The sequence below is a fragment of the Euprymna scolopes genome, chromosome 11 (genome assembly GCF_053919585.1).
Source record: "Euprymna scolopes isolate OS-2025 chromosome 11, ASM5391958v1, whole genome shotgun sequence".
NCBI classification, from domain to species: Eukaryota; Metazoa; Mollusca; class Cephalopoda; order Sepiida; family Sepiolidae; genus Euprymna; species Euprymna scolopes.
Window position 1 is genome coordinate 69,300,439 of NC_136492.1, and position 13,514 is coordinate 69,313,952.

Genomic DNA, 13,514 nt, shown 5'->3' on the forward strand with positions numbered 1-13,514 from the left:
GCTTTGTGTATTTGCTCCGTTTTTCCTTTTCTTTGATATTAAACCTGTGTCAGCTGGGGCAGCAAAATCTACGATTTGACAGGACTTTTCTTTCTTGTTAATTATTACGACAGATTGGTTATATTACCTGGTATTTTGTACATTCTCAGGCATCCATGCTTGCGGAATTCTATCATATGCTTTCTTATAGTCTATCCGTGCGATGGCTAGTTTTTTTTTCTACATTTAACCTCCTTCAAAATCCCTTTGTCTATATATAATAGGTCGTGTGTTCCCCTTTTCCTCTTTTGGCATCTTTTCTGTTCCTCTGGGAGTAGTCCGCAGTTATGAAAGGACTGATAAATTTGTTCTCTCAGTTGTGAAGTAAGTATTTTCCACATTGTAGATAAACAGGTTATAGGTCTGCCGTTGCTGGGGATGGTCTATTTTTCTGTATCTTTTCACACTAGCGTCATTCTAACTTTGGTTATCCATTCTGGTTACCTGTGCTCTTTGGATGCATCAATTGCTGATCTTGTCTCTCTTGTAGTGTCGTGAATTTCTTAAACCAATAGTCATGTATTCCGTCATGACCTGGTGCTCGCCAGTTGACCATTTTTCGTAGGGTTGTCTTGAGGGTTTCTTTGATGTTTTATTCTCTGTCCCTTCTTCGATTTGCTTTGACTCTTCTTTCATTATTTTCAATAATTCTGCTTTTCTATAATGATCCTTTCGTTCTTCCCATATCTGGTTCTAGTAGTGTTTCGTTTCCGTCGGGTCCGGTTGTTCTGTGTTTGTTCTTTTCTCCATTGACATTTTGATAGAATTGGCTTTCGTTATTTTCAAAGGTTCTGTTTTTGCTATTACTGTTCAGATTCCTATCGGTATCGTCTTAATCCCGCTTTGTTTGCTACTATTTTTTCCTTCACTTCTTCCTGTTTCTTGTTGAACTTCTCCTGTTTTTTTTTTTTTTTACTTTTCCAACCTCTTCTAGTTGTTTTCATCTTGTTTATCGCTTTGGTTTCTTTCTTTAGTTTGTTGATATGGGTTTCCAGCCTCAGTTCTCATTCAGGTTTTGTTGGCCATTTTTCTTTCTCAGTCTTGTTTTTAAACTTCATACTTATTGTCTTGGCACCTGCATAGATTAAATTCTTTAGATCTGTAATGATCTCTGTTGGGATGTATGGGAAGAGTTTTTTTTTCACGTTCTCTGTTTCAGCTTTTAGTTTATTATTATTATTATTATTATTATTATTATTATTATTATTGTTGTTGTTATTATTATTATTGTTATTATTATTATTATTATTGTTATTATTATTGTTGTTATTATTATTGTTGTTGTTATTATTATTATTATTGTTATTATTATTGTTGTTATTCTTGTTCTTGTTCTTCTTCTTATTATTATTATCATTATTATTATTATTGATTGAGAAAGGACAGAGGAGGGTGGGCAGAGGAACTGGCTAGGAAGAAAATGCACGGGAAGGTCCTTCCAGGATATAGCAGACGTGGCTGATGAAAAATCATGGCAATGGCTTAGAGTAATGAAACTTTTGTTTGTGCAGCACAAGAGCAGGCATTAGGAACACGACTGTTCAAAAAAAAAAAAAAAGCTCTAGGAGAGGAAGTTGCTGCAGAATGCCGGCTTTGTGGTAAGGCCTCAGGGTCAATTGCGCACCTTGCATCAAGGTTTAGCGAATTGGTCCAGAGAGAGTACCGCAAAAGATACGATCGCATGGGACTCCGGATATATTGGGAGGTCTGTAAGAGGTCTGGTGTGAAGTTTGCTGGAAAGTGTTTTGGGAAGGTGTCTGATGAAGTGAGAACAAGTGAGGATAGCAATGTAGAGGTATAGTTGGACAAATGTGACATAACGACCAAGCAATTGGAACATAATCGTCCGGATTTGGTCGTCATTGACAAGGTCTAAAAAAACTGCCAAATTGTAGACTTCTTAGTGCCCTGGGACATTACTATGAGAGAGAAGGAGAACGAGAAACGAAGCAATTATACGCCATTGGCCTTGGAGATAAGGCGTATACAAGGGGTTAAACACAAATAATCCCGGTCGTAGTTGGTACGCTAGGAGTAGTATCAAGTCGTCTGGAAGGACCACTGAAAAAACAACGAATCCCCGATGTTTAGGTGGCCTTCAGACCTCTGCTATTGTAGGTATCACCAACATCCTTAGAAAAACCCTTGATCTTTGAAGCTCCTCGTTTGGAGCCAGGATTGAGGAAAATCCTCTGGAAATGCATCCCATCTCTTTTTAGGAAGACGTTGATAAACGAAATCAGAATTTTTATTATTATTATTAACAGAATAGTCACACAGGTTATCATCAAAGATTTCTCTCTGAGAACAACATGTGATGTTCTGTATTTGGCTTTATACTTACTCTCTTTACCTCACATATGTTTTCTTTATTCTTGTGACTAAGTCCCGCATGTCTCCCTTCTTTACCCATTGTTTTCGGATTTCTACTGGCATGACAACAATAAAGCATGTCCTTGAATTGACGACATGAAACCACTTAAAAAAAGTTTTAAAAAGTATATTCAGAACAAAATTAAAATACATCACTCCTTACAAATATATAATGCAATATTTACAAGTTTCGCTATCTTCCATTCATTTATATACATTTTGCCCATAACTTAGAGGGTTATTCATACCTTCCCCAATGGTATTACAATCTAATTAAATGAACTAGTTCCAACTAGATTTGGATACGATTTGCCAATTGAACACTGCACAACTGTGTTCTCTATCACTGATTGGATAAAACCTGACGGCCTTGAACTTCAGTCTGTTTTCAATCTCTTCGATTTCTGTCGGAAGCATCGCCCTCCACATACACGGATTCCAGTGCGGACATCGTTGTAATCAAATTGACAGGGAATCCAGATCATGTAAAAGTTTTACAAGCAACGGTAAATTGGATCGGATCGACACATATAAAAGTCATATAATGGTTGTCTCATTTTAGAAATTGAAGAACCGAGACAAAATCAAGTCAGAAAAAGCAAAAACATAATAGAAAAAAAGAAAAAAAAAACAATAAAATGGCAGAAAGTCGAAGAAGGCATACACGGGGAAATGCAATAAAAGGAGACTTTTCGATTAGAGCGATCGATAAGTGATCAATAATCGATTGGTTTAGTTGAAAATCGAAATAAACAGAAGTAGAAAACCGCGAGTGTCGCTATTTTGTTATTGGTTGTACTTTCTTTATATCTGTGTCTCTCTTTCTTTCTATCTCTTTCTCTGTCCTCTCTCTCTCTCTTTCTCTCTCTCTCTCTCTATATATATATACACACATACATACTTACATATATATCAATCTATTCTAGCCTGTTTATATTGATTACTCTCGTGTATTAATTTTGTTTCTTAATGTTCAATGTTAGACATTTCTTTTAAATTCCATATTTCCAGTGATATTCAACCCACGTAGATCACACACACACACACACACACACACACACACACACACACACACACACACACACACATACACACACACACACACACACACATAATCGTTGAATACTATCTTAATGTTTACTATTTGTACCCGCGTAATCAGTATTAATGGGACTTTATTTCTCTTATTGTATTAAGTATCGGTAACCTGCAAGTAGAATAACAAATACGGAATCAAGAATGACTTTTTGACTGGGTTCGAATCTCCCACCAGGCGGTAATAATTGATTAAAACGGAAGTTCGAAATATATGTGTCTGCAGGTTTAAAAATAATTATTATTAATAATATATATATATATATATATATATATATATATATAGTGTTATAATGGAATAATTCCAGAGGAAATCCGGGTATGAGAGCTCAATGTGGTAAACAGAGCAATAACATAAAAATATAACACGGAAATTACATAATTGTCGATGCAATAATTTATTTCAACCTTATGGTATTTTCAAGCATCTAAACTAGACAATTACATTTTTGATACTATCATTTTTGATAGAGTATCAAAAATGTAATTGTCTAGTTTAGATGCTTGAAAATACCATAAGGTTGAAATAAATTATTGCATCGACAATTGTGTAATTTCCGTGTTATATATATATATATATATATATATATATATATATATATATATATATAGTGTGTGTATGTGTGTGTGCGCGTGTATAATACATTAGGTTATCAAAGAGTATATCTTCATCAAAGCAAAACCTATCAAGATAGAAAAAGCTCAACACTGTTAAGAGGAGCAATCAGATATATGAAATAAAAGATGAGGAATAGAAGTTATATATAACTTTATTATATCATCAGAACACTAAGGAGCAGTAAAACAGAAAAGAAGAACATATCTTTTTAGGCATTCGCATTTCGAAGCTTTTCTTCATAAGAGGAGAAGGGCAATAATTATACAAAATGTAAATATAGATAAAAGCCGAATTATTTCGATGTGAAATGACAGAGAAGGCATAATATATTAGGATATATTAAAAGTATGTATAATGTATGAGACAATACCATTGAAAAATGAAAAATATTAAAATATAAACGATATAAGTAGGATGAAGCAGTTCAGTATACGTGGAAAAGAAAGTAGAAAATAGGAGAATAAAAATCGGAATTGCTTTGGGTCTATATATTAATAGGATAGTGCGTGTGGTATTTATTTTGTGTGCCACGCTTACATCCGAGTGACTGTCGTTTATAATTCTTATGAAATTCCATTTCTTGTAATAAATAATTTTACCAAGAATTCTTCATAAGGTTTAGTTTCGGTTCAGATTATAACTGATGGTATTCAAATCATTTTTTAAAATTATTTTACCAAGAATTCTCCATAAGTTTTGGTTTCTGTTTCGATTATAGCTGATGGCACTCCAGTAATCTATTTTTTTTTTATAAATAATTTTATCAAGAATTCTTCATAATTTTTGGTTTCGGTTTCGATTATAGTTTAAGGAACTCAATATATATATATATATATATATATATATATATATATATATATATATATATATATATATATACACTTATATTTTTTCATAAGTTTTGCTTTCCGTTTTGATTTAAGCTGATGCACTCAAGTCATATGAATATATTTTTGAAATCACAACTTTATGATATATAAAAATCGGTAGACCATTAAGTCTACAATAATATATTCGGAATATGAAAGAATTAAAATATCATATTTAAGCGTACTTTACTACCGGGCTACGCTGGGTGTCCCTGCTAGCTTAGACAAATACATTTGCAGTTTTAACAAAAGATCTACAATAATATCAGAGCGTCTCCATTTATGATGAACGTCTACAGAATGCCAACATCAATATATTGCATATCAATGAGTTCAATGTGGAATTTCCACGGGACCCGCTAGTACAGGTAAGTAATAGTAAAAAGAAAATATTGCTCTCTATTGAATAACGGGGATCGTTAAAGAAGAGCAAGTAATAAAAGAAAAAGGAAAAAGGAAAAAATAAAAAAGAGATAGGAGAAAATCGAGCAAGTAGGAGTGGACATAAAAAAAAGCAAATAAGGGATACGGAAATACACATATAAATAAAACAATCTGAAAGCAAAGGAAATAGTACCCACAGTTTTAAATAATCCAGATTAAAAACTTTTAAAAATCTACTTTTTATATGTAAAAAATATTAAAATGAACTTCTTAGTATTCTCAGCCATGGATATGCGAGCGACTTCATGAAGGTTAACTAATTTACATGTTACTTTGAAAAACGAGCGTTCATTATTAATGTTTGTATGCTTTCTCATTAGATCATTGGTTTCATTTATCTATTACACTTAATTCTATTTATGGGTAGTTTCTACATTGTTCATAATTGCTTAGCATTTAGGATGAACACGTTCTAGCAAATGCACACACACACACACACACACACACACACACACACACACACACACACACACACACACACACACACATATATATATATATATATATATATATATAGTTACGGGCTGGGAGAAGCTAAGTCGGGGTGATCACCCCTTGTTAGAATCTTTTATTCTAGAATAGCGCTTCGCCCTACGTCTCTCGTAACACAGAATAAAAATAAAAGAAAAAGATTTAAAGTGCGTCGGGTGCAGATTTGCGCCCTAGAATGACACGTTATGTACGATTCGTGAATGACTCGCATTTACCCTTGAACGATTCTAACGCAAAGCAAGAATGACACAAAACGTAGATTAAATATTATAAGGGCTTTATTAAACATATAATTGGAATTTAATGCTACACCTCAATGGGTCGGGGTGAGGTCGAACAAACGAGGAAATAAGCAGTAAAATAATAATGAAATCAAACAAAAACAAAAGAATAAAGTAAAAAGGAAATTGACATGAATGTCGTTCTGGAATAACAGTCCGGAGAGGGGGGACATGGATGGAGGCGGGGATTGGGTTTGAGAGATGGGGTATTAGAATGGGGTACTTAACTACAGATGAAATATATCGCATGGCCAGCGTAGCTTCTTTCTTTCTTGCTTTTATTATTATTTTTTTAAAAAGTCTGTGAACGCAGATATATTTCCTTCTGTAGTCTATTTCAAATTCATCGAGTTTGTCTCATCCGAAACTTGCACACGTTGTGCATCATTTTACATCATTCCATGTGGATATCATTTTTTTCCATGACGGTTGAATATTGGGTTTCTTTTAGTCGCCTTTATGAGGATATGAGTAGACAGCAAAATAAAGTCCTTCGTCTTATCCTATGAATAATACGAGGATGGTTCGTCCATCATATCTCGTCGCTGGTTCCCTCCATTGAGAGAGAGGCGAATGAAGGGGGAAAAGGCAGGTGGTGGGGTTCTCGCTGCTAGCGATGTCGTGTGTTAGGGAGAGGAGCTTGGTAGAAATTTTGCTGTTAGCGACGTCGTATATGAGGTGGTTGGTAGTGGTTCTACGTGTGATTTCGAGGAGAAAGAGGAGGTTCGCTATTAGCAGATATTTAATCATTTATTTATTATTATTTTCTTTAGTTTTTCCCCCTCTCTACCTAGATCATTACAATATATATATATATATATATATATATATATATATATATATATATATATATATATATATATATATATAAATTTCTACTTGTCGATACGAAGAAGGTCTATTCCACAGTCGGATTTCGATGCGGTTTTCTTGTTAAGCTTTCTTGTGTGCAATGCGTTTGCCTCGCATGCAAGATGCTTGGGTTTCGAATCTCGAGTTCAGATATGTCTGATGAGCTTTAATGAAGGCAAAACTCGAGTCTGAGACTCATAGTTTGTTGGTTGTCATTGCTCTTGTGAGCTGCGATGTTGTTTGTCTATAGATAACATTATATATATATATATATATATATATATATATATATATATATATATGTATATATATTTGGTCTACAGACTTGAAACTTTATATATAAGGTTTTGGACTTGTGGAATACTTCCGATATACTTTTTAGCCGATAAAAATAGTTGCTAAGGTTAAAAATTGAAAGAAAAAAATTGATCTTGGCAGGATTAAGTTGACTAAACCTGCAACTAATGCGCAAATATGCATTCATCGTTTGAAATCGCTTGATTTTTAACCTTCATTATCCATCGGTCGATAGCTCAAAGGTATCGACTAAGGTAGGATCCCTGAATGTTTGGGTTTCGATTCTAGCTGATGATATCAAAATCATATATTTAAACTTTTGAAATAATTACTACTATTTTGAAAACATAATTTTTAAAGGTAAATTAGTCAGCTTTAAGAATACATGCCGCTGAATGTTATATTTACGTTAAGTTAAAACTCCAAATGATTTGAGTTTTCAACGAAACGAAAAGTTAGGTTTTAACCCTTTTAGCCATATAAGCCTTTTAAAATACGTAAAAATATAATCTGTAAACATTATATTTTGAATTTTTGATATGCTATCCTGCATTGTGAAAATCTATTAAAAATGTATATTTTAGTACTGGTAGAGTTTTTGAACCAAAATAAATAAAATGCGTACCTCTCAAATAACTAAAAGGATTTGTAGAATGTACAGAATTCGATCTTTAAAGCAAATGAATTGATTATAAGACATTTACGATGACACTTTCTATAACTTTGTGCGTTCATATTTAAAAAAAATTTTTTTCGTAAAATTTTTTTTTTTTAATAATTAGCGGAATCTATTTTGTTCTAAAAGCTCATATGACTGAAATTGTACGTCAGATTGAACACTACATATTTATTTCTTTTTCCGATATTTCTCAATAGCTTTTCTATTTGCCGAGCGGTCTTTTAAATTTCAGCAGACTTTATATATAATAGCACTCAAAACTTGTTGTTCGGCCATATTATTCTAAAGAGCTTTCTATCGGTGCGTCCGGTTACCATCAGGAGCGATTGTTGTTGTTTTCCGTTTCTTTTCCTTTGAGGCTTAGTGTATTTATGTTAAATACCAATTGTCGACTATATTTACTTTAGTCAAATCGATTATAACACAATTCAACAATTGACCTTAATATGTTTCGGAATAAAGGACGCATCGTTTTATTTTGTCGCTTATAACACACACATTTCTCTCTTTCTCTCTCTCTCTCTTTCTCTCTCTTTCTCTCTCTCTGTCTCTCTCTCTCTCTCTCTCTCTCTATATATATATATATATATATATATATACACATAATTAAGAAATAAAAATCAAGTTTACAAGCCAAAAGCTTTTGTAACTTAAAGCGAATATAAATATTAATATTTATAGAATATTCCTAACCAAATGAAACAGCTCAATAAAATTAAAATAGTAAATAGAGCTCGTCATAAAAGAACACTATTTACCACTGTAAATCATAATTTACCAGAAGTTATTGTTCGACAAGATACTCCAAAAGAAATTTTAACATTTCCTTAATCCGGAGTTTCAAAGAATGCGTTGTTTTCATTATAGGAAAGATATTGGCAAATGGTTATTATAGTGGATCTCTCTTTCTCTCTCTCTCTCTCTCTCTCTCTCTCTCTCTCTCTCTCTATATATATATATATATATATATATATATATATATATATATATAAATAAAAATTACAATAAGTTTACCAAGGTAATAAAAATGGTAAACTTAAAATATATTATAAATATCAAAGAGTGAATATTTACAAGTAAAGTAATCTCAACCAGATGTAAAAGCTCAATAAAACCGAAAAGGAAATAGAACTTATAATATGAACAAATGATTAATAAAACATGTTAAAAAACATCTTGAAAAAGAGTTAAAAACATATTTAATTTTAAAAAAGAAAGCACAAGATAAGTGGATAGTCCTTAATCCGCGGAGTTTCGAAGAAATACTCTCCTTCTTATCAGAGGGCAGGAATTAGCAAAATGCGAGATCGGATTTTGCATGTAATAGTATTTAATGAAACCACAAATAAGTCACAGATCTTACTTGGTTAAAAAAAGGGTGAGGTAAGGGGAATAGGAGGTAAAAGAAAAAATGATAAAAAGATTTCACATGAATGGATAGTCCAGTGAAGGGTAAAAAATCCAAGAATGGTAAAATCCAAACACGGTCGAATTAAAAACTTCCAACCCAACAGGTAAGTTCCAAATGGTCCAAAATGATCCAAAAGGCAGAATTCCTTGGAAAAAAAATCACAAATGGAATGAGTTCGAAATCATTAAAAGAAAAGTTCAAATGTGCACAGCAAAAGCACTAGAGAGAATATTTAAAACACATCTGCCAAGGCCGGAAGAATCAAGTAAATTCACTTGTACTGTGTAGGATATACACCAAGCATTTCGAAGCTTACTGCTTCTCATCAGAAGAAGAAGGGACGTGCTAGGTAAGTAGATACGGATACGGCGGCATGTAGTAGGCATTTTAGGGGATTTTGTAACGGTTGAATGTAGTAGGGGGAAGAGAGTATTGTCTAGGGGATTATTAGATAATTATGGCACTTTAAATATATTAGACGGAGGCTTTAGTAGAATTGGACGATAAATGATGGAATACGCTCTAGAAAGTATTTACTATATGTTATGGGATTTCATTAACTTATTATCAAATTAGAGTCCAATGAGGCTGATACGTGCCGATCTATACAAGTAAAATAAATAATAAAGGGTAAAACAAAAACTATTGTGTTTGAGAGAATGAAACTATGGAGGATAAAAGTAATAAAATAAGGTAAAGTTAAATAAAAATAAAATTTGTATGCGATAGGTAAAAAAGGATTACTGACTAATGTTAAGATGGTGCTATATCGTAACAGGAGAATCGGCCAGGTTTGGTACACATGAGATACATTCTTGTAAAGGCAGAAAAATCTTAAAGTAAAAGCATAGAAATAAACAAAGGAATATAATGACCTGAAAATAAAGTACAACACTGATAGTAGTAGTAGAAATAATAATTATAGCAATAGTCATAATAACGATACTAATATTGTTAATAAGATAAGTAGGAATAATAATAGTAATAACCGTAATCAAATGCTAATATATAGTGATCATAAGGTCCTTTGGAATATAAAGAATAGATAAGAAATAAAATTAAGATAATGCCAAAAATAGACTTATAATAGGATTAGAATGTATTAGATATTATATATATGGGGTGATCGTCTGTTAAGGAGAGGGTAAACGAAAGCGACGAGGAAAATGAAAAAAAATCAGATTTAAATTGAAGGAGAATATTTATCTTTTAACACAATCCAAATCTATATCTGTAACTATTGGCGTGTTTGAACTTTCTATGTTTTTCCTTTATGTTATATACTAATCTAGGTGCCCGGCGTTGCCCGAATGTTTGGAGGTGTGTGTTGAGCAAAAAAACAAACAAACACAAAAAAACAAAAAGTGGTAGTAGGCAGGCAGGATGTAACCCGCACCGCGAAGGAAGAAAAGCAACGTCTTTGCCAAACCGGAAGTAGCGAAGGTTGAAATTAAAGCTAATCAATCGAAAAGAAGGGATGAATTTCGAATCGCCGAAAACAGCGACCTCTTCCCGTAGAAAAGTGCGCAATTGAGGGTGAAAGAATTAATATTTTTTGCCAATTTTTCGATATTTGTCGTCCAGAGAGTCACGCTTCAAAACTATACTAAGCTCGTAGAAAACCCGTCGCCTCTGTGGAAAGTTTTAAGCAGACGTACACACATGCATACATACATATATGCATACATTTAAACAGACTGGTGAGATTTAATTTATAGACTAGCCTGGGTGCCCGGCGTTGCCCGGGTGTTTGGAGATGTGTGTTGAGCAAAATAAATAAATATATAAATAAAAATAGTAGTAGTAGACAGGCAGGCTCGAACCTATACCGCAAAGGAGGAAAAGAACGTGAAAAAAACGTGACATATTTGCTGGTGCGCCCAACGCCAAACCGGAAGTAACAAATGTTTAAATTAAGGTTAGTCAATCGAAAAGAGGGGATTACTTTCGAAAATATTGGTGAAAAAAAGCAAGGAATTGATCTTTTTAGTCAATTATTCAATATTTGTCGTTCGAATGGTTGAGCTTCTAAACGATACCAATCTCGTGAAAATCCGCCGCTTCTGTCGAATGTTTTAGGCAGACATACATACATTTAAACAGACAAGTGAGATTTATATTATCTTTCTTTTCCAGATAAATATTTATTTCAATAGTTTTCTCCAAATCTGGGTTCCATAAATACTGAATTTCTTTTATGAATTTGCATCCTAATCTTTGGTTAATTCTAGGGTGAGCGCGAATGCAGACCCCACACTTAGAAATAGTGTTTCCAAGTCACCCACTTTTGGGATGATCGCAAAGGTCAACCAAACTGTAGTGCAATGGAAGGCTCTAACTTTGGGAGAACGGCCTACATGATCACCGTTTACTCCGAAACCAGGTAAGGTTATTTATTTGCTCCCCCACCGAGCAAATTAGGCACAAGGCCGATTTTTAAAGTGTGAAGTGAAGGGGAAAGAGGGACCAACTCCCCTGGGAGTAGGGGAGCTGGATAGTGACAATTGGTATGAAGGGTTGCCCCTACATTGACCAAGGTCTTATATGTGGGGTTGCTACCACATATGGTCTTTGCTTGACACTTGTTGCCCCAGCCCCGAAGGACCCGGGCCAGGTAAGTAGTTATTTATTTACTTCCTCACTGAGCAAATTAGACACAATTAATGTGGGGAGTGAGGGGAGTGGGATGAAACTAGGTGAGTATAATTTTTAGTGGCAGCAATCTCGTTTTTATACTCTATAAGTGAAATTACTATTTGATCGCAGTCAAATTTGTTATACAATATGCTATTCTTACAATAAAATTTACAAAAATTATTTTATCAAACATTTGACATTTCTGATTACAACACATATGTTAAGAAAAATTTCCTTTCATTATAACGGAAAACTTTAATCATGTTATTTTATCTTTCAGAATATGTTATTTTACGCAAACGTATGATTTCAAACTCATTTAAAAATATGAAGGTCGTTTATTCAGTACGACGAACGAAAATAAAATGAAACAAAACAGCTATTTCTTAATTCATAAAAACTTTCATTTGAAAAAAAATTCTTGTTTTTAAATTCTACAGAATATTTTTTCTGTTTTCTATTTCGCCTTTTTTTTCGGTGGCATTGCACGATTTTGCTTTTCGAAACTTTGTTTAGAAACTACTTCGTTCTACTTAGAAAGAGATAAGTTCCTTTAGATGTTTTCTTTGATTTTTTTTTCACCCAGATTTCCAGAATATAAATATTTTGCTTCTTAAAGTTGAATATGATTTCAACTTTTGGATCTATTATTAACAATAACTAACGCACTTTAGTAAAGTTTGCAGGTATAAATCCGAGTTTGCTTGCGCAACATACGTTTGATAGAAAACTTGAATTAAATAAGTCCGAGTACTTTGTCTCCAGTTTTATGAGATGAAGGTTCGGATCCTAACTACTAGTTTTTGTGCAATACAGGTTTGTAGGTGCGATACTCTCGTCGATTTCAACGTATGAAGACCGCCATAACAACTGAGTTTTTCGGAAATCTACACAGATGATTTCTTTTGGCTTTGAGCAGAACCAATCACACTTTTTGCTACAACTATTGATCTCAGTAAGTGCAAGAGCGGCCACAGAAAAGAGGAGACAGTAAACCCCATGTTTATATAAGAGTTTTCCTTCTCCTAGAGATCTAGATACATATTTGTATAATGTTCCATTAAAGCCTATACACCAGTATTATTAGACGTAGTTCTCGAATCCTCCTCGCCACTGTTATGGCCGTGTTAGACGTGTAATGATTAAGACAAACGCAGTGGCATAATCAACAAAAGTATGTTATAGAATGTATTTATACAAAGTATGTTACAAAAATCTGCGTCCGATTCTGTTCGCTATAACTGCCACCAATAACGGTTATAGCGCTTAATCGTAAGTTTATTTATTGGGTCTGTGTAATTTATTTATTGGGTCTGTGTAATTCCATTTTCTTCAAATAGGTGGATCAACTGCCACCATAGCAAATAAATTGCCTCAAAATGTATTATTGACTCCGAGAAGGAAACAGAAACGACACATATCTTAA

The 13,514-nt window shown here is 33.4% G+C and overlaps 1 non-coding gene across 1 annotated transcript; it reads right to left on the reverse strand.

Annotated features, from left to right (window-relative positions):
* Positions 1–11,678: 11,678 nt before the first annotated feature.
* LOC145288331 (U1 spliceosomal RNA) lies at positions 11,679–11,842 on the reverse strand. Its single transcript, XR_013869280.1, has one exon. It is a non-coding gene; the product is annotated as a U1 spliceosomal RNA (small nuclear RNA).
* Positions 11,843–13,514: the final 1,672 nt, after the last annotated feature.